Genomic DNA, 22,141 nt, shown 5'->3' with positions numbered 1-22,141 from the left:
AGGAAGAGGAAGAAATATAAAATAATATCTTCAATCCAAATAGAATTAGAGAAATGGATTCGTTTCACCCCGAAGCAATAAATGCGACTCCCCACGAGGGCCAGCGAATATTAGCTGTAGATGGACTATTGTTGTATTTTGCGGCAAGAACCCTGTTGAATTGACTCTATCCAGAGGGGTATAAGGTTCTATGTCTCCTATGAACCATATATATATATAGCGGCACTGAGGAACCATATGTATATAGCGGCACTGATGAGTTGTGAAACAACGAAACAGGTCTGTATGTCGATGACTAAAATATATTTTATAAAGCTCCCCTCTTCGGTAGAGCACTCTCGTAAATTATCTTACTCGCTACTTAATTTAGCTGAAATAATGCGAAGCTCGCGGTTTGTTTACAAACAAACGTTTGAGCCCTCTACGAGTGGCGGACGGATGTTTATTTAAATAGACGTTCGGACAGTTTAATTTCGACCGATTCCGTAGTCAGGGGGTAGGACTGCCGACTGTCATCACGACGGTTCTAGGTTTGATCCTCGGCTTGGGAGAGGTGTTAGTCTAGCGGCACTGATGAGTTGTGAAACAACGAAACAGGTCTGTATGTCGATGACTAAAATATATTATATATATATATATATATATATATATATATATATATATATATATATATATATATGGATTAATATCTTCTATGTAGATTTCAAAGTGGACAGGTTCGTACCTTGTACCCCTTGTTATATATATGCTTCTCTCTCTTTCAAAAAAAGAAAAAAAATCCTGTATGATATTCGATGTTCGTTAATCGGATTTAAGTGACTTTAAAATTAATGTATTCATGCTTGATCCCCATGTGTTGTATTCCTTCTTGTGACTATACGTGGATAAACAAGAAATCCTTCAGACTGAGGAAGTAAGTCACTGATTGTCCGTTTTCTTCTTGCTACTAAGCTCTGATAGGCCTTCCGATGTGCTTCAGCCCGATGAGTTCTCGTTTGAATTTAAGCCCCGATGGACTTTCCTGATACTGACAACTTTCACATTCTCCTGTTATGTCTTTCTGTCGATATCATGTTTTGTTGCAGCACCATTGAGTTATTGATTGTTCTAAAGAAAAATCAAAATCGGAACCCCAAAAAGATAAACCTCAATTCTCTGGATTTTGTGTCCTTCTTCTCATGTTTCTTGCTTTGTTGAACTTTTATGCTTTCTACGAACCTGTCAAAACAACTGCTATTCTTACCTCATTCTTTAACCGTATCCAGAGAAGATCTAACAAGGATATAAGTACTTTAGCCTACACCCGACTCGGTATCATATGAAGATCTCCGCACCCCCCTATGAGTCTCATATTTTATGGGATATATTTGGGTGGCGCGGTTCCGATGGTGGACTCCCCTACCTATGATCAAGCCAGAGCAGAGCGGAACTCACCCTAAGTCCGAGTGCTGGGACTGAAGTTAATACAAACGCTAGAAACCGGATCGGAAATATAATATGGGGGCTCTTAGCCAGGATTTTTGATATTGAAAAGCTTGTATTTCCCGACGAGTTAGTCTTCTGTTGACCAGACGATTGAGAGGTACTGAAATTTCTTAATACTCTGATACCCTGGATTAAACAGTTTCTTTCCGAGACAAGGCAGAGTTAGGCATAGAGAAGAAAAATGTAAGGAGTGGAGGAATTTTTAAATGACCTCTCTATGAGGAAAATAGAGGCAATCAAGAAGAGCGAACTGCTGGACATCGGCGAAAGGCTTGAACTGAATATCAGGAAGTCAACGAGGAAGGAGCGTTATTGCGTGTAATTGTTAAGTATACGGTGGACGAACAAATATTCGAGGCTGAAATCCTTAACGAGTTACTGGCGGAAGCAGCGATTCTAATGGCCGAAAAAGTAGAACTCGAGAAAGTTAGGATTCAGGCCAAACTCGAATTTGAAAAGGAGATTAAGCTGCAAGAAATGAGGCTGAGTAGAAGGGAACGAGAAACGGACCATGAGGAATTTAACAACGAAACAGGTCAGAATGGATTTTTGGAGGAGAATATTAACGAGTATTTTCCTCAGTTTTAAATGACGGCAACAAATCTGAAGTGGCTTAAAAATATTGGGCGATGTTGCTCAAACAGTGTTTATAGGCATAGCATAGAAATTTTATGCGACACTGGCGGCGAATGACTGCTCGGGTTACGAGGAGGTCAAGAAATCTATTTTGCGAAATTTTGAGTTAGTGCCGGAGGCCTATTGACAGAAATTTCGAAGCCAAAGAAAAGTCGAAGCGCAATCTTATGTGGTGTTCATAAAGGACAAGGAATATTTATTTGGCAAATGCCGCGAAAGAAGCGGAAAACGATGCCGAAAAGATAAAGCAGCTGATCTTAATTGAGAAAATGCTGAAATGGGTACCCGATGATTTAAGAGTGTACCTGAGCGAGAAAAAAGTGGACACGCGTTAAGAGCTAGCAGTAGTGGTGGACGAATACATCATAATGCACAAGCGCGGGAAGACCACACCCCACCCCGCTGGTCGCGGAAATTACCCGACAAAACCCGCCACATGGATAACAAAAATAGCGCTCGGACAAGCGGCGAGAACCGAAAACCACCGGAGCGAAATAACCGAATTACATGCTATAAATGTGTCGAACATGTCATGAACCGGAGGTTAACCACTGAAGGTCAAACCACAAAGAGCATTATTGATGAGTCTCGAAATGGAAGAATACCGACCGTTTATACGAAATGAAGTTATCCAGATTGGGTGATCGCAGAGAGTACCAATGATAATATTAAGGGACACAAAGGCATCTCAGTCCCTGTTATTAAGAGAAAAACTGCCCAGAACGAAATGAGAAAGTCACACGAGTCTGTGACAATAAAAGAAGTCTGCGGAAAGGCGATGAGAGTACCTTTGTGTCAATAATCGCTGTGTCTATAAATGGTGTTTATATAAGGTAAACATCTGGTATATTATGTGACTAAATATGCAGCAATAACATTATTTTGCAGACTTGTTAGTCGCAATACGAAACAATATTGTTATGGGTAACTTTTGAAAAGTAATAAATAACCAACTGAGAAAACATGACATTTTTGAGCTTGGAGAATTATTATATCACTCACACACACACACACACACACACACACACACACACACACACACACACACACACACACACACACACACACATATATGATTACTTAAGTCTGACGAATTTTAGCGTGGATGAAACGCGGAATATTCTGTGCAGCTTAATTGCCATATATATTTTATAACTTACTATATATATATATATATATATATATATATATATATATATATATATATATATATATATATATATATATATATATATGAAGCACTTTCTTGTCTAGCCGGACTGATGGGATGGAAAAAGCGAAACGTTACTGTCTGTTAATGGCAATATATTACTCCTTACGTTGGTGAAGTTTTCGTAAGAAAATTGCCGACGTGTCACCTAGCTTAAGGCATTGATTATTAGGTAAAACTTGTTCGGGCTCTCTGACCCTCTGAAAAGATGTTTACCTTATTGACATCTAGATTGCACTTACATTCAGCAGGTACTTTATGATAGCACAGGGGTAGAGGCGTAAATACTCAGCTTGACGGTCAGGTTTCGACGCAGGATTGACGTACTTACTTGTCCAGCCGCACTGATGAACTATAAATGGTGAAACACTACTGTCTATGAATGACTATGTGTGTAGAGGCAATTCCTTTTATTAATAACCTATGGTCTCTTAATACTCCGAAATGTGAGACGTTGGATAATGGTCACCTATAGGTGTATATGTTTATTAACTATTTCAGGTCAATATTTCAGGGTCATCTTGAGTTGTTAGTTAAGGTCAGATGGTGATTAATTTCACGGTGATCCTTAGACTGCTTATACATATGCTGTCAAAATTTTAGTTTTTATTTAAATACCCACCATTAAAAATTACTTATAATTTTGGGTGAATTAGACCTAGAGTCTAAAGAGCAGTGTTTACTTTAATGTATTAGTAAATGCACTAATACTATTAAAACAAAAGCAGTGCTCGTTGTAATGAAGACATATAATAAGATCGATTGGTATGGATATCCCAGAGCTATTTTAATGTTGAGTAAAATGATTCATAATTAATTTTATTGTCTTTAATTCATAATTTTGGTGTCTTTAAACCCCCACCCCGCATTATTTTGCTGATGAGGAGACTCTGTTTAAATATAAAAAAGCTTTTCATAAAATTATTGTTCAAGACATATTGTCTATTTCAATAAAACATCGTTTCCGAAACGATCGTACAAACTATTGATTTTTTTTTTCTTTTGAAACTGATTTTCAATTAAAAAATCATGAATCATTTCACTCAATTGGGTAATCGTCTTGCGGGCATCTGAGTGAAGAGCAAATCTCGCGCAAGGCGCGGATATTTTTGCTAGTATATATATATATATATATATATATATAATTTGCTCTCTTTGATTGAGCACTATCAACAACCCTTGTCGAAATTCAATTATTTTCGAAAATAAAATAAGATACGTATTGGACACGAATGCCGATAGTTTCATCCAAAGGCAAATGGTGAACAAACTGGATATGTCTTAGGAACATAAATATCCAGTAGTTGATGAACCCTTTACATCACGAATAAATTCTGTGTATTTGTGCCGATAGTGTTTTCCGTGGTTCCCTAACTAAACCCTCTTTTCCTGAGCATATATTTATTGAGCTCATGGTGTTAGCTACTAAATCGGTGAATTTAGTTTTTACGGGAACATGTATCGCCAAGTTGATGGGGTAGCAATGGGAAGTCTTTTGGGTCCTACATTGGCTAATATACATATATATATATGTGGGGCTGATCGTCAAGAACGGATCTTGACGTCTACTCCTACGCAATCGCTAAGCAGCTGAAGCAGCAAGGAAACTCATCCTCATCAATACATTGATTAATGAGCAGCAAAGTATGAAACATATTCCTCACTTATCATGTGTACTTTTAACCAACTTTGGGGCAAGTCACAACGTGGGAAGATCAGTTGCCGGTGAAATTACACGTGACTCGGCATAAGCTGTCACACTGCAGACTGAAGATGAATTTATTAATTAAATACTTTTAGAAACATTTTTTTTTTATTGTTATTTAGTGAATATGTGTTTATATTTTCACCCTTCTCCGGATTTCCTAATTGCCAGTCGTATTTCCTCACGCGTCGGGCAAATTGTATTTACTTTCTTGAAAGACAAACAAAAGAATTTATTTGAAGTAATTAAAATTTAAGCTTGGTTGGCTAAATAAATAACGTCATGATTTTAATTTTATTTCAGTTGGTTTTGTTTCGTTTTGTTTGGTCCATCAAAGTCAAACATGTTAGCCAAATACAATATGGCCGACACTTTTCCTCTTCTCTTTCCGATGAGTCATTTCTCATTACAATTTAACGTGTTTATCTTTTTACTGTCCACTTCATTCTTCATTCAACTGTCTCATATTATTTCCGAAAATCCGTCAACAGTAAAGTTTCATTAAAAATAGTATTAAATATATATATATATATATATATATATATATATATATATATATATATATATATATATATATATATATATAAAATGAAAATTACAATTGAATTTACCAAAATGATCCAAGATGGTAAAATTAAAGTAAATTATAAATATTAAAGAATTAATATTTATAAAATTATCCCAGCTAGATAAAAAAAGCTCGATAAAACCAAATAGGAAATAGAGCTTATAATATGAGCAAACAGTTAATAAAATATGTTAAAAACACTTTGAAATGAGTTAAAAACATATTTAATCTGAAAAGGAAACACTAGATAAATGGATAGTCTATTTAGACTATCCATTTATTTAGTGTTTCCTTTTCAGATTAAATATGTTTTTAACTCATTTCAAAGTGTTTTTTAACATATTTTATTAACTGTTTGCTCATATCTATCTATCTATCTATCTATCTATCTATCTATCTATATATATATAGATATATATATATATGAAATGGATGATAAAAAAAATCATAGCGAAATGAAAATATGCAAATGCTAAAATGCTTATTAGTATTATTTGAACTATTCTTATCATATTGAATGTTACTCAATCAGCGTTTCGACTAATATAACGTCCGACCTTCTTCAAAATGCTCTGGCAAATTCGGAAATCTGTACGGAATTTCGAACGTATACTTTATTTTATTTACGAGAATAGCTTGCTTCATTCACTTCCGTCAACTCGAGTCTTAAGTAATTTGTTATTGTATTCTTAGTATCTGCCCTACGTTCTCGTTAGATCACCTGTTAAGCAACGTTGGATGTAATTAGTACCAGATGGGTGAAAATTTAGGAATATCATGTGCTGTACCTTTGTTGAGACATTTAAATAATATATTCTATGATTAATATTGAATTTCAAATGTCTGCACTAGTCATGTATACGCTAAAAAACTATATCAGAGAGCTATACAAAATATAGCACAAAGAACTTGTCGGGTGTCATAAGTATTACTAGCATAATAATGTGTATATTTCTGCTATTGATGTTCTGTTAGAAAATCACAATTTTTTGCAAGTATATCACTAACTTTCCTTCAAAAAAAGAAGAAGAGGATTCTGAGGATATGGATTCATGACTACGGAACAAATAATATACTACACCCAAAAAGAGGGAAATAATTTCTAGGAATAGTATATGATTATGGACGAAAATATACATATATATATATATAATACACTCCCACCTAAGAAAAAGTAATGTAATGCCTGGGATGATGCTCCATCCTTAACTGAAATTATACTATTCTGAAATAGTATAGTAGAATGAATATCCAGCCTGCAACGTCTTTTCTGCAGAAGAGACGTTACTAGCCTCTCCCTTCTCTATAGTTATTTTCATGGCAAATGCTCGACTGAACTCCAATCTATGGTTTCCTCTTCCCAAACTTTCACAAAATCACTCTAGCTACAACCACTCTCAATAAGTTCCCCCAGTCTCTATCTTTACCTTAATCTTAACGCAAATTCCATGAACACAGCTTCTTTTCCAGAACCGTCCGCATATGGAACACTGTTCTACTGGCCTGCTTTCCAGTCGAATACAACATGGTAGCCTTCAAATCCAATGTAAACAAGTTCTTGTTGAGCCGTACCCATAAATAATCAAATCCTACCCAATTTACACCATTAACAATTACTAAACTACCACCTTACATTCATTATACCTTATCCTTGAGTTACCTTCAGGCCTTGATAAGTGTTGACGTCAAAGTAAAAAATTGAGTTTTAAAAGATAATAAAATAGTATATTAATAGAAGTAATAGTATAGTTTCAGCTTCAGACAGATAACAGATGTAAATTAGTAATATATATATAGTCTTTGAAGTTTTTAACCTTTAAAACTATACAAAAATATTTTTTATCATTCGTTAGAAAACCATCTAGTCAGTAAGTCATTTAATCACCTGCAACCACTGCATAAACTCGCTCTCGAATTTACTATAATACCAATAATTTATTTTTCAAGGGATCATCAGTTGTTTACCATGAAACACTGTTTCGGGGATTTAATATATATATATATATATATACTAGCTGTACCCTGCCACGCGTTGCAGTGGCTCAATTTGGTGGAATGGAAAAATTTAATGAAAGAGAAAATGCATGTTTCTTATATTAGTACAGCAATCCACTGCAAAAAGTGAAAAAGAAGGCGAAACTGAAAAAAATGGTACTCTTGCAGAATTTGATCTGGATCCTCGAGAGTTTCTGTCAATCATTCATGTTTTGGACTTGACCAACAATCAGTGGATGAAGCCGAACGTAGCAAAAATGTTGAAACGCTAAATGCTTTTTTTTTTGTTGTTTTAAAAAATGTGATTTAGTAATTAATATTTGGTTGATGGTGGGGGGAGGGGGGTTACTATACACAGATTCGAAAAAGTCGTCCAAAAACAAATAAATGAAAGCAAAGGTAAGGTAATTTACGTTTCTACCTAATTGGATAATTGTTTAGTGTTTTTATGTAATGTAAAATGTTTAATTGGCTCAAAAAACAGAAATGGTCTCGAATTCTGTTGAATACGTTAAGTTTGGGAAAGTAAGTTGAAAACTAAAAACTATACAAAACAGTGTCTGAAACTCACCGAACATATGTTACCATGACATAGGCTGGCATAATGGATAGGTTTCTGACAGTATTTTGTATAGTTTTTTTAGTTTTAACTCACTTTCTCTAACTTAAAGTAATCAACAGTGTCCACCACCATTTGTAGCTTTCAAATACACCAATAAACACTGTTTTTTGAGCCGACTAAACGTTACATTAAATGAAAAGGGTTTATATTACTAAACACAGATACAAAGAAGTTGTCAAAAAATAAATATATAACAAATAAATGTTATCAAAGGCAAGAAAAGTAAGTGTTCTACCTAACTGGATAAGATTTTAGTGTTTTTATGTAATGTATAATCGGTTCAAAAACATTCAATGTTTATCGGTATATCTGAAAAATACAAATGGCGGCAGACTGTATCGAACACGTTAAGTTTGGGGAAATTTTGGGAAAATGAGTTTAAACTAAAAATACTGTTAGGAACTCACTCAATATATGTTACCATGATGTAGGCTGGCATATAATCGGTGGTTTTAAACTTTTGCTCGATACAGGTGACGACTTTTAAAAATCCCTTTTAGTGATTACCTGGTTTGAGGATATTTGTACAACTAAACGGCAAATCTGCTCAAAAAAATCCGGTATTATTTTACTTTAAGGCCCGTTTCACGTTCATATATAACAAAATATTTTATTGTAGATTTCGGTGTGCTAAAAACGAATCTGCAAACCGTTTACGTAGCAAAAAAAAAGTTTTCATGACATTCATGAAATTACTTTTTCGAAAAGTGGGTGGTCACTTTTCAATGTAAATTTAACTTAGAATGAGCACCCACTTTCTGGCCACCTGAGAGAGGGGCATTTTTCTGTTTCTTGGCTAAAAAGTTTTTTGTTTGATTTCTTTTGCATGGTAATAACCCCGGAACTCTGGGACTATTTTCCATTTAACAGCCGTAGCCTTCGTTTACGCTATGCGTAAGCATAAACGAAAGCTGTTTAGCCAATAAACATTGGAAAAATCCCCCCTCTCTTAGGTGGCTAGAAAGTGGGTGCTCATTTTAAGTTAAATTTACATGGAAAAGTGATTGCCACTTTTTCGAAAAAGTAATTTCTTCATATCATAAAAACTATTTTTTTGCGACGGAAACGGTTTGCAGATTCATTTTTAGCACACCAAAATCTACAAAATTTTTTTTGTTATTTACGAACGTGAGACGCACAACCCTTAATGGAAAATTATATCAAAAATCCGGGGGAAAATAGTTTTCAATAAAAACAGCAAATGAATTCGATAGAAAAAAAATGGATGCTATTTTTTTTTCTTTCTGTGTGTTTCTTGGCTAAAAAGTCTTTTTGTTTGATTTCTTTTGCATGGTATTAACCCCTGAACTCTGGGACTATTTTCCATTTCACAGACGTAGCCTTTGTTTATGCTATGCGTGAGCATAAACGAAAATTGTTAAATATGCATTCGCGTACCAAACTGCCTTGTCAAAAAAACCTTTAAGCCAATAAACACGAAAATAAATGACCCTTCCTCAGGTGGCCAGAAAGTGGGTGCTCATTTTAAGTTAAATTTAGATGGAAAAGTGATCACCCACTTTTCGGAAAAAAAAATTTCTTCAGATCATGAAAACTATTTTGATACTCCTTGGGCGTTGAGTTCCATGGCGACCTGCAGAATTATTTAATGGTCGTTCCCTTAGTACCCCCCTAGTCAAGGCTAACGCATGCGCACGTAACATTTTTTTATTTATTTACTTACGTGGTGGAGTTTCTATACTGATAGGTTTTTTGAAATTTTTTCACTGGATTATTATTGATTGAACACTAACCAGATTATGAAAAAAAATTGAAAAAAAAAAATCATTTCAACATTTGAAAGGGATACTCACTTTTTAGTTACCACGTTCTGGTAAATCGGTCACTTTTTATTTATTTATTTATTTTTTTTCTAAATACGGAAGTGTCTTCGGGAGATATAAAATGGTCGCATGTTGACGAAGCAATGTATCGGGAGGCGTACGGGATTAAAAATTATTGGTAAATTTTTGGATTAGGTCCACCTCCTCAATTTTCTTTTAAATGACGACTTGAAATGGTTTTCGACTATGCTGAATACGAAAATCGCATCGAAATTTTGCAGAAATAAGTAGTTATCAAGATATAAAAATTTGTATTATGCATTGTAATCTTTGGCGGCCATCTTTTTTACGTGTGTGTATTTGTTTATGGCGCGTGTGCACGTAAAAAGATGGCCGCCGAAGAATACAATGCATAATACAACTATTTATTTCCGCAAAATTTCAATGCAATTTGCGTGTTCAGCATACTCGGAAACCTATAAATGTCGTCATTGAAAGGAAAATTGTAGAGGTGGACCTAATCTAAAAAAAATACCAAATTATTAAACATTTCTCCAGCATGTTAGTGAAATTTATAATACTTTAAAAAAATTAAAAAGAAACAAAACAAAAGTTTTGAAAAAAAACTCACCTTTCACAAAAACAATTTAAAAAAAAAACACACAAACTGACTAAATAAGTAAAAAAAAAAATAATTAAAAATCTCGAAACTTTATTTTCATGAAAACAATAAAAAAAAGTCCTGTTCTCTCTATTTTTTTTTATTTGAGAAACAAATATATTTCTGACTTACAAATGCGGTAGAGACTCATTATTTTTACTTTCTATGGTTTTGATATACCGCGTTTTTATTGCTTACAAAATGGGTGACTGATTTATCAGAACGTTGTAACTAAAAAATGTCGAAATAATGATTTCTTTTTTACATTTTTTTTTTAATAATCTGTTTAATTAGTGTGCAATCAATAATAATCCAGTGAAAAAAAATTCCAAAAACCTATAAGTATAGAAATTAAGCACGGGAGTAATGTTTGTACAACAACGTCGCCTTTCGCACTTTTACAAACATTTTTTTAAAAAGTAACTAAACCATTTATTGATAATTTGTCACGTGTACAAACATTTATTTATTTACGTATTTTTATTACGTATTATTTCATGAATAAGAAAAGTTTTACTCTTTAAGAATAATAAAAGGAAAAAGTTACTGAACATTTATAAAAGGACTTCTTTTCATGAAGGCCAGAGGAATAGTTGGCCGAAAATTCGTGAAACAACAACAATAAATAAAAATGGTGCTAATGCAGAGAGCCGCGCTATTTTTTAAATCATATTTCCACGTTTAAATAACGTTTTACGATAGGTTTTTTTTAATTTATTCAATTGTAAGGTTAAAGTACAGAATAGGTACAAAACATCCTTACCTCCCCATGTTAAGAATGACTTTTTAAATAATAACATTATTTCAGCACGGATCACTCTCTTATAAAAAAAAAAAACTCAAAAGCAAGCAACAAACTTTTTTTTTTTTTTGGCCTTATATAATAAAGAAAAGATGTGTAATTAAAAAAATTTGGAAGATAAACAAATGAAATATGTTTTTTTTGTTTTGTTTTTTTTACTTATCGAGTTAACAGAAAATGAAACCTTTCGTCAATTCGTGGCTGTGAAATGAATCGAACCGGAAGTTCAGTTTTATCAACAGAACAGATTCGCAGAAACGATTAAATAAATATATTTATTTTATTTAATATTTTAATTTTAATTAGGTAAATTTATTTTAATAACATAAAAACATACCTCGACTCTAAAAATGGGTTGTCTGAAAATTTCAAATAAATTGGTAACGTATAAACATGGTTTTATTTGTTTAGAACGAACCAACTTTACATTTTTATATATATATATATAGATATATATATTATTTATATATATAATATTAAACTGAATATAGTATTAAAAGATGGAAGAACTAGCACATTAATAAAAGAAATAGTACGAAGGGTATTCGAGAAGTGATACCATTGGCCCACTCACCAATGTTTGACCTAGCAAAAAACATGTGCAATGATTAATATCTTCATGGGTTAAGTGGTAAATTACAGCTTTGAACTCATCGTGTTGGTCGCACATGGATCTCTTTTTTATTTGAAAGGACGCACGCCGCAGGAGAATTTTGATGAAATGAAAGAAACATATGATAATGATATTCCATGATCTGAACCTGTGAAGCGATGATATTGTGAATACTAAAATGACCGGTAATCTGTGTAAACAGCTCCCATACCTGGTTACCGCTACTGCCATTGATGAGGTATCGATAAATAAAGTTAATGTTGCCATTTTGGAAGATCTTCGCATGACTATTCGCCAAATACTACAAAAGGTGAAGATTAGCACGTTGTTTGTGGAAACTATTATTTCTGACCATTTAAATATAGATAAAGGTGTCTGTCAGATGAATTCACAAGTTGCTTACACCTTTCTAAAAGCGAAAACACGTCAAATACTCGATGCTAAATTTGGAGATGTACTAAGAAGATGAGTCAGATTGATTACACAGAATGAAACGTGGTTTTATCACTATAATCTAGAGCAGAAATTCTCAACCTTACTTGCCCCATGCACTCCTTTCAACATTCGTAAGAATGTCATCCCTCCTATTTCCTGTCCTTTTCAAGAAGTGGCTGGTTACTTTTAATACATCTAAAACCAAGCTTCTATCTTTAAATCATCAACGCTCTGATCCTCATTTGGCATCACTTGAAATGAATGGCCCTCGACTCCATATTTTGACAAGCTTCTGGACTTGACCTTTATTCCTGATTTGAAATGGAACATGTACATCAAACCCGTTGCCAACGTAGCTGGAAAAACGATGGGATTCTTCTATCGATCCAGTAGATATCTCACTGCTGATACAATTCTCTACCTATAAAAGAGCCAGGTACCTCTAAGGATGGAGTATAGTTGCTACATCCGGACAGAAACTACTAGAAAGCCTTTATCCTTCGCCGACCGAGTTTAAAATAGACTTTGTAGCCTAGTAGGGGATGTCCTTTTCTCTTCCCTACGACCTCTTTCTCACAGAAGAGACGTTGCGAATCTATCGCTGCTTTATCGTTATTTTCATGGCAAGTGCTTGTCTGAGCCTCAATTTACGGTCCCCCCTCTCTAATATTTCACGAGAAACACTCTAGTTGAAAACACTATCAATAATTAGTCTAGTTGAAAACACTATCAATAATTTCCCCTACTCTTTATCTATGCCTAAACCTAAACGTAGATTCCATGAACAAAGTGTCTTTCTTAGAACTGAACACTTGTGGAACTGTCTTCCATTTACTTGCTTTCCAGCTTACTACAATATAGTCGTCTTCAAGTCCAACATAAACAAGTTCTTGATGAGGCTTTCCCCATTAAGTAATTCAATTCACCAAATTTACACTACTAACGATTATTATGATATTGCCCCATTGACAATTAACCCTTATCCTCGAGTGACCTCTGGGCCTTGATAAGTCGTGAGTCCAATGTAAAAAAAAAGATTGCCTGACTCAAAAAGTGCCCCGCTTTGCTATTTCAAGTGCTACGACATACGAAGCTTCAGTAACTTTTAGTTTCCTTTTTTAAAATCTTTAGTTGAAAACAGTTTCATCTTTTTGATAACATTCCCATGCAATTAAAAAACTCTTGTTCTTGTTTTTGTGATGAGGATGAACGTTTTGCAAATGTTGCTTCATCTTTGCTGGTTTTATAGAATCATTTGTAACTAAAAACAAGAAAAAGTTAGAACTATAAATAGGTTGAAAATTCACCCCCGAGGACCAAAGAATCACCCCAGGAGTGAATTTCATCCCCATCAAGAACCTATGGTCTAGAGACTAAAGTCAAGACAAGAAACGGTGCAAGATCAGCAAAGGTATCCTCTCCTTGCAAGACAAAGTTCCGGTCTATTACGCGCATGTCGCCAGATCAAAAGCATGGGTTTTTAGCTATGAGCCCCCCTTCTCCATAGTCTCATAATCCTTTGATTTTGAATAAAATAAAATACGAACCAACGAAATATTAGGAAAATAAACAAATATTTTACTTGATTGAAATTTATCACAAATATTTTTCAGAGGTATACTCCATCAAATTAAAACAACGTTTCTATATGAACTCTCATCCTTGACGTTATTCTCGCGTTGCCTACGCACAGTTCAAACATTTCCAAATACAACCGCTAGAAACAACGCGCGGCTCCTCACAAACAGACTTCTTTCTCCAAATTTACAACATGGTAAGGAAGAAGAAAAGGACAAACAAAAACAAACAAACACACTGAAGATGGAGTATACTTCTGAAATATATTAAGTAATTACGTTGTATTTGGATTTCAAGCGCAATTGATGCGTATTTTATTATATATATATATATATATATATATATATATATATATATATATATATATATATATATATATATATATACGAACTCTTCATCCTGAATAGAATACTAAACAAATTAGGTTAACAATACTTTGATACTAATGGTTTTTCTCAAACATCGGTCCCAGCAGCCCGCCCCACCCTAAGTCTTCATCAATTTAGTCAATGTAGGTGTGATGAGGTGTTCTAAACGATCCTTGGCTACATAATAGATTCTATAGGTAGATGTGTGACACAATGATAAAGAGAGAGAGAGAGAGTCCTTTATTAGAGCCTGAGCACTCTACACATGAGGGCCTTTATACCCAACTTCCCTTGTACTCGTATAGATATAAGTATGTTTTAACATGTTCTATTAAAATTATAGCCAGGATCGCCGTCTCTGTCTCGATTAGGATTGAGAGGTTATTTGTACACTCGAAGGCAAAGGCTGTTCAAAGGCCAATTCAATGAACTCAGTCAACTAAGTCTTTCAAAATAACATTCCATTCCTTTGTTTTTTTTTAATATGTAACTCCCGAATTATCTCCCCCATTCTTTTAATGAGAGAAGAATTGTAATTGCATTGTCACATCTGGGCTGGTGCATCTGCTACTTGACAAGGTTCAAAAGAGTCGCAAACCTGATAGGCCCTGAACTGGCATCTAAGCTTCAGCCTCTGTCCAATCGACGAAATGTTGCATCCCTCTGCCTTTTCTACAAGTATTTTAGTGGTGAATCCACTGACGAACTGCAATCACTTGTGCCCCCACGACGTGAGCACCCTCGACAAACCCGACAGGCTGCTAAATCCCACCCCACACTGTAGAGATCCCTAGATGTAAAAGATCTTTTTACTCCAATAGTTTCTTCCCCAGAACCGCTAGACTCTGGAATTCCATTCCAGGTCCCTGCTTCCCCAACAGTAGTGACGTGTAGAAGTTCAAGTGTAAGGTGAACCGACATCTTGCTGCCCAAATCCTTACATAGTACCTCAGTAGTTGTTGCCCCTGATAGTAGCCCCCTACACCAAAGTGGCAATTTTCCTTGTTTGGGGTGAAAATGTAAAAAAAAAAAAAAAAAAAAAAATTGTATTTGGTTTGGATCCAGTTGCGGTCGGCGATGAATGCAAGAGTGGAAACTTGGAGACCGTCGCGGTCGGTCGCAAAAGTTGGAATCTTGATTTTATCGAGAACGGGTCTTAATTTAAAAATGCTCCTGAAACCACTGTCAAGAATTTTCCCCATTCTTTATCTGTGCCTAAATGAAAACGTAGATTCCATGAACAAAGCATCTTTCTTAGAATTGCACGCCTGTGAAACTCTGTTCCGTTTGCCTGTTTCCCACCTGATTACAACCTGGATGTCTTTAAGTCCAACATAAACAAATTCCTGATGAACCGCCCCTTAAGTAAGACACTTTATCAAATCTCAACACTAGCGTACTGTACACACAATAACCCTTATCCCCGAGTGGCTTCCGAGCCTTGATAAGTGGTGACCACCTTGTAAAAATAAAAAAAATGTCCGATTTTGCAAGAAAATGTCTTTGATGCTTATTGTCACCGAGTATGAAGGTTATATGCTGTGAGCGAAATGACGTCACGATAAGGGAAATTAAAAAGACTGTAAAAAGAAGAGAGATCGCGTTCTAGAGCAGGTTCGAGATCACGTTCTAGAGCATATTCGACATGACGTTTGGGAGGTCAGAGGTCAGGTCGGTTTATTAGGGAACTAACCGGGAATAAATGCCGTTGTTATAAAAAAAGGAGTCGAGTTATTACTTGTTCTATATTCCTTGCGACGTACTCTGGATACAACGTGTTGGGTACATGTTAGCACGTGTGTAACGCTACATCATTTTATACAAGCGTTCATTCATGACGATGAAAATCCTGCCACTAATGACGCTTAACAATGCCAAGAAGACGAGACAAAGTGAACTTATTACGCTAGGTTGAAAGACTCCATCACAATTGCATTGACTTAACTGTTAAAAACTGAAAACTGAATTCGAGCAGGCCTGTTGAGAGTGATGTCTGGGAGAGTTTGTTGGGAGAATCATGAGTATCAATCTTATTATCGATCTCCATACAGAGTTTTTTGATTCAGTGTTTCTTCCATCTAATATCCAATACGAATTTAGGAAAACTCGTCCCCAAAAAACTCGTACCCGGAAAAATCGTCCCTTTTTGCTAAGTAGGAAAAATGGTCCCATTGAATAAATAAGGGACGAGTTTTCCGGGGACGAGTTTTCTGGGGGCGAGTTTTCTGGGGGCGAGTTTTCCGGGGATGAGTTTTCCGGGCACCATCTAATACAGTTCGTAATATCCTTGTGCTGGTTCAATGAGATGATATTTTTTTTGTTTCGTTAGGATCGAGCCCTCTTATGGTCTTATTATTTATTTGTTTATACATATACACTATCGTTCAAAACTAAGGGACACAATTTTAAAACCTAATATTTGTTAGAAATGACAACTGTGAAAAGCTGAAATTTTGACAACTGGTAGTCGTTATCATCCATAATAACATACTAAAATTTAAATCATTTGCAAAGGATATTTGTACATTATACCTTGTACAAGGCAACTCTCGCCCCAATGTGGGGTGAACAAGCTCCACCCGGAGGAGGAAGTTTCATGGAAATATCAAATTCACAAATGGTCCTCAGTCGTTTGTATATCCTCTTCAAGGGAGATAACGAGGATAGGTTTCTGCAGTTCTTGAAAGGGAAGTGTCGACGACATCCTACATAGAGCGCCTGGTATTCTCAAATAGTAACCCATCTCGTACTGACCCAGATCAACATGACTTAACTTCTTAACTTAAGTTCTAACGAGAATCTTAGTATCAACGTGATGATGTTATATAAGCACTACGGTGATGATTAAAATGTTTTCGTAATATCACCGAAGTTAAGCGTTGTTGACTCTGTCAGTACTTAAATGGGTGACTCCTTGGGAATACCAGATGCGTTTTAATGACTTTGTAAACAACTACAATGAGCAGTCCTAAACCATTATTTGTGATCTACACCAACTGGACACTGGCTGGTGATGAGTAATTGATTTTAGATTTCTGGTTACTAAATATATTTCTTATTTAATTTTACATCTTATTTCATTTTTACACCATGATTTAGTGAAGTTCGTATCACATGTAAGTGTTATATTTTTAGTATACGCAAAAATGTGTTTTCAGTAATATACTATATCTCAAGTTGATAATATTAACTATTACTCTTAGTATAGCCATACATAATTCTCTAAACAGAATTATATTCACGCATTATTCTTTTTATCTATAAAATATCACTCTATACTATATACAGTCATCAACACACATTAGTGTTTCGCTGTATCACAGCTCATCGGCGCGGCTGGATTAGTCAGGTATTGAATCTAAAACCATCTAATTAATAGTCGGCAGTTCTAACCCCCGGTCCATGGGATCGGTGCTCGTAAACGACCTCATTAAATCCCCATTTAGACAGACAACATCGATATATACACCCACCAACCGCTTTTATTTACAAACAAACAGAGCTTCGCATTAACGCTAATGAAATTTTATGAAAGTGCTCTACCAAGAAGGAGGGGGGGTTAAAATAGAGTCATCCATATACAGTACTGCTTCTCTGTATCGCAGCTCATCGGTGCAACTAGACTAGTACTCATCTCTAGTCAGGAAATGAATTTACAATCTCTAGTTCAGTCGGCAGTTCTAATCTCTCGCTTATGAGATCGGTGCCTGTAAACGACCTAATAAAATGCCTATTTATACACACTCGCCCACCGCTTTTACAGTGCTTGACCTACTTGTTTATTTGCAAATAAACAGAGCTTCGCATTACGCTAATTAAGCAGCGGGCGAAATTAATTTCCAAAAGTACTTTATCCGAGGTGTGAGTGAGGCTTAAAATATAGTCATCCGCAGATGTTCCAACAGTATTTCTCGCGGTTAACGGTGGCCGAATGGATTAGGTCCTTACTAAAGAAGCCAGAGATGGCTTCTGTTGCCGGGTTCGAATCTATCGATCGGTATTAATCGTGACACCATGTACTGATGATTCACGATAGGATGAAACACTAGTGTCTTTAGGTATTTAATAATTATTATAGCAAATAATTATGTCAGCTCCTTTAAGAAAGTCGTTTCTTATCGTTGAGCACTTTCAGTTGAAATAAAAAATCAAGTTAGCTCTAATGCGCAGATCATCATATAATGATTAGATCACTTTGACAGACTTACAAAAAACATCTAAAAGTATAAATGTTTAAATTTAACAGTATTTCTCTCGGTTAACGGTAGACGAACGGATTAGGTCCTTGCTAATGAAGCCAGAGATGGTTTCTATTGCCGGGTTCGAATTTATCGACCGGTGTTAATCGTGAAACCTTGCACTGATTATTCCTGAAAGGATGAAACACTAGCGTCAGTAGGTATTCAATAATCATTATAGTAAATAAGTGCATATATATATATATATATATATATATATATATATATATATATATATATATATATATATATACACATTAATCACTTCGTTACCAGACGTCTTAAAATTAAGATCAGTTCAAATAAGAAAAGAGATTTAACATCGTAGTGTAATATAATGACAGCCTAATAAATTGATTTATCTAAAGTAACACACTAGCAAAACGATTGGGATGTAAAAAATGTGACCTTGGTAAATAAGTTTAAGCTGCGATTTCACGTCAGTTTTATTAGAGAGTTTATAGTCTCTTTATCCTCCAAAACTTTAAAGCGAGTGGACGCCGAATAGTAAATGATTGTTCAAAACCACAATGTGGGGTGGGGGATCACGTCTTTCTATCCCTCGTTCTCATTGACATATTTATAACTATATATCTCGTTCATTGATTTAGATAACTGATTTTTGAGTATGTTTCTAATTGAAATACCCCCCCCCCAAAAAAAAGCCATGTAATTTGATTTAGGACAGAAGAGACGAAAACAATACGCGTGGGTCTCAACAGCAGAGTGTGTAATCGTATTATACCACGGCTACCGAGAGAGTAGGCCAGTGAACATGACAGCGTTACGTCATTTCCTGATCAACGTGTAGGTTTAGAAAGTTTCCGGTGTCCAACCACATGGTCATAAAAATATTTTTCGTTGACTTAGATTGTGTATGTTTTTTATTTTCCTAAAGATTTTATTGTGTATGTTTTTTATCGTTGCCTTAGATTGTGTATGTTTTTTATTTTCCTAAAGAGAAAAAAACATTTTTCCATTTGAATAATTATATAATTGCAATTATTATAATAATTACACATTGGGATAATTTTAATCTTACAAAATATAACACTAAGTGGGTTGTTTTTGAATTTTTATATCTATCGAAGGAAGTCAAATATTTCATTTTATTTATTTTTTAAACTGCAAAAAACACCTTTTATATGAGAATATTTTTCTTAAAACTAAAATAATTGAGGATTTCAATATTTTAGCACCGCGTGTAATTTATGTCTTTGTTTGTTTGTTTTATAACATTTTATCTGTAAATAATTTACATGACTGAAATGGGAAATAAAATAGGAAATTTTCTATTCTCTCGAACGCATTCACTTTATTCTTTAAATTCTTTATTCTCTCGAACACTTTATTCATAAGAACACAAATCATCTTAACAATTCATTAACTAATCAGTTTTAATTAAAGTTTTGATATGGACTGAAAACTAAATTGTACATTAAATTTAAGTTAACATATTTTCTTGTGTTTATCTTATAAATAAATATTGTTTGGTATTTGTGCCGTATACTTACCGTGCTGAATTAATAACGTTATTTAGAAAGCCATTCTTAATAGGGAGAGGCTTTCTAACTATTCTGCACTTTCACCTAACAATTTGATGAAAAAAAAAAGACACCATAAAATTTAACTTTAAAATCCTATCTAAAATATAGCATGGTGCGTACACTGCACACGCACTACTACTATTATTATTATTATTATTATTATTATTAACAACAACAACAACAACAACAACAACAACAACAACAACACACCAGCAATAATAAAAAAGCACTTCGTGTGGGACGTGGATCCTGCACAAACGAGTTTTGATTTAATGGTTGCTCCCTAAAAAGCGCATACGCAAAAGGTTTTCATTAGTTTATTTAATCACGAAAACTATTTTGAAGGTAATATTTGAGAAAAAAAAAAATGGCCAAAAGCATTATTTGAAGATGTATGAAAAAATAAATGTAACAAAAAAATAAAAATGCTTGGTGTGGGAAATATAATAATAAAAATAAATTAAAATGAAATGAAAATAAAATATAAACAAGTAGAAATAAAAGTATGAATCAAATTGAATTAAAGAAATAAAAAAAAAATCGAAAAGCAAAATAAATGTTTACTATATTTTCTTAGTTGTTAACCAATGGTCACATTATAGTATGATTGTCTTTTAGTAGTTATGTGAACTTTATTTCCGTATTCTGCACTAATATGAAAATGAAAACTATAGCGGAGTATAAGATTCCTAACCATGTAACTGACGAAAGTACGCTACAGGTTTGGATGAAAAAAAAAAAAAAAAAAAAAAAAACAGGGGAAAAATGAACATAGAAGAACAGAAAACCAAAACTTTAAATGTAATTTCTGTATTAAAAGTAATAGTTATTTAAATGTTTCAACATATAATCTTGTAGGTGAAAATCCATCTCCCCAATAAGAGGCACTCTGGATAGGAAAAAAAAAATGTCTCAGTCATGAAGGATTTCTCTTCCACCGGCCGAGGACAGAAAAGGTGAATTGTAGCATCAGAACAGATACTACACTGTGATCTTGTCTCGAAGGCCAAGAATTGTTTGTGTTTTATGTTTCTTTAATTGTTTGTTCCCTAAATTCGTAATTCAGTTTTATCAGTATTAGATTGTATATTGCTTTAAAATTACTTAATTTTACATAGATAATATTTATATTTTATATTGAATAAAGTTCAGTTCCATTATTAATCGAATTGGGTTCCTTTCTTTTCTTTTTTAACATGTTTTAATGCTCTTTTTAAAAATGCCGCAATAAAATATCGACAGTAACAGTTCGACAAATCTTACCTACATTGCCTGCAGGTATTCCTCAGTTAGCAGGTCTTCTATATCTCGGTGGCCGTGATTATACACTTCTTAGACGACATCTCTAGACTACATATGGGAAAACGATGATATCAATTTAAACTGATTTACAATTAAAGTTTTAATTTTCTTTCTTGCTATTTCAGAACAAGTAAAGATGTTATGCGTTTTACATCCATCGCTTTGGTAATGTACGCAAATAGATGTAAGTAGAATTTTTTTACTTACCGATGTCTGTATAGATCAATATGTACTCGTGTCGTAAAGAACCCAGGTTCTTGCTTGTCTGAGGCTAGAGCATTACTTGGTTTCTAAGGTTGACTCATAAAAAGTTTATTTAAAGAGAGAGACAATAATAGAAAATATTTGACCGACAGGCTACGTGTATACGCAGAGGACAGAGATATAAAACAGATATATAGACTGATAACCCTAACCCTAACCCTAACCCAGCCACACTATCCGCAATGGCTTTCTTTTCTACTTGAAATCCTTTTTTTACATGGAGGTCACCACTTATCAAGGTCACAAACCCACTCGGGGATAAGGATTAATGCCTGTACAGTAATCAATGGGATAGTGTCGTAGTAATCGTTAGTATTGGAGATTTGAT

The 22,141-nt window shown here is 34.3% G+C and overlaps 1 protein-coding gene across 2 annotated transcripts in view; it reads right to left on the bottom strand.

Moving 5' to 3' along the window:
- LOC145277962 (monocarboxylate transporter 9-like) overlaps nt 1–21,910 on the bottom strand; it is a 153,340-nt gene extending 131,430 nt beyond the window's left edge. Inside the window, exon 1 of one of the 2 annotated variants that reach the window (XM_080130088.1) lies at nt 21,757–21,910. The gene's annotated coding sequence lies outside the window, so the exon portion shown is untranslated. Of the gene's footprint in view, nt 1–21,510; nt 21,631–21,756 lie in introns of those variants that run through there. The other variant, XM_080130089.1, reaches the window with a different exon arrangement.
- Nucleotides 21,911–22,141: the final 231 nt, after the last annotated feature.

The sequence above is a fragment of the Euprymna scolopes genome, chromosome 6, assembly GCF_053919585.1.
Source record: "Euprymna scolopes isolate OS-2025 chromosome 6, ASM5391958v1, whole genome shotgun sequence".
In the NCBI taxonomy this organism is placed as follows: domain Eukaryota; kingdom Metazoa; phylum Mollusca; class Cephalopoda; order Sepiida; family Sepiolidae; genus Euprymna; species Euprymna scolopes.
Note: the sequence above shows the minus strand (reverse complement) of the source record. Positions and strands in the feature narration are given on the sequence as shown.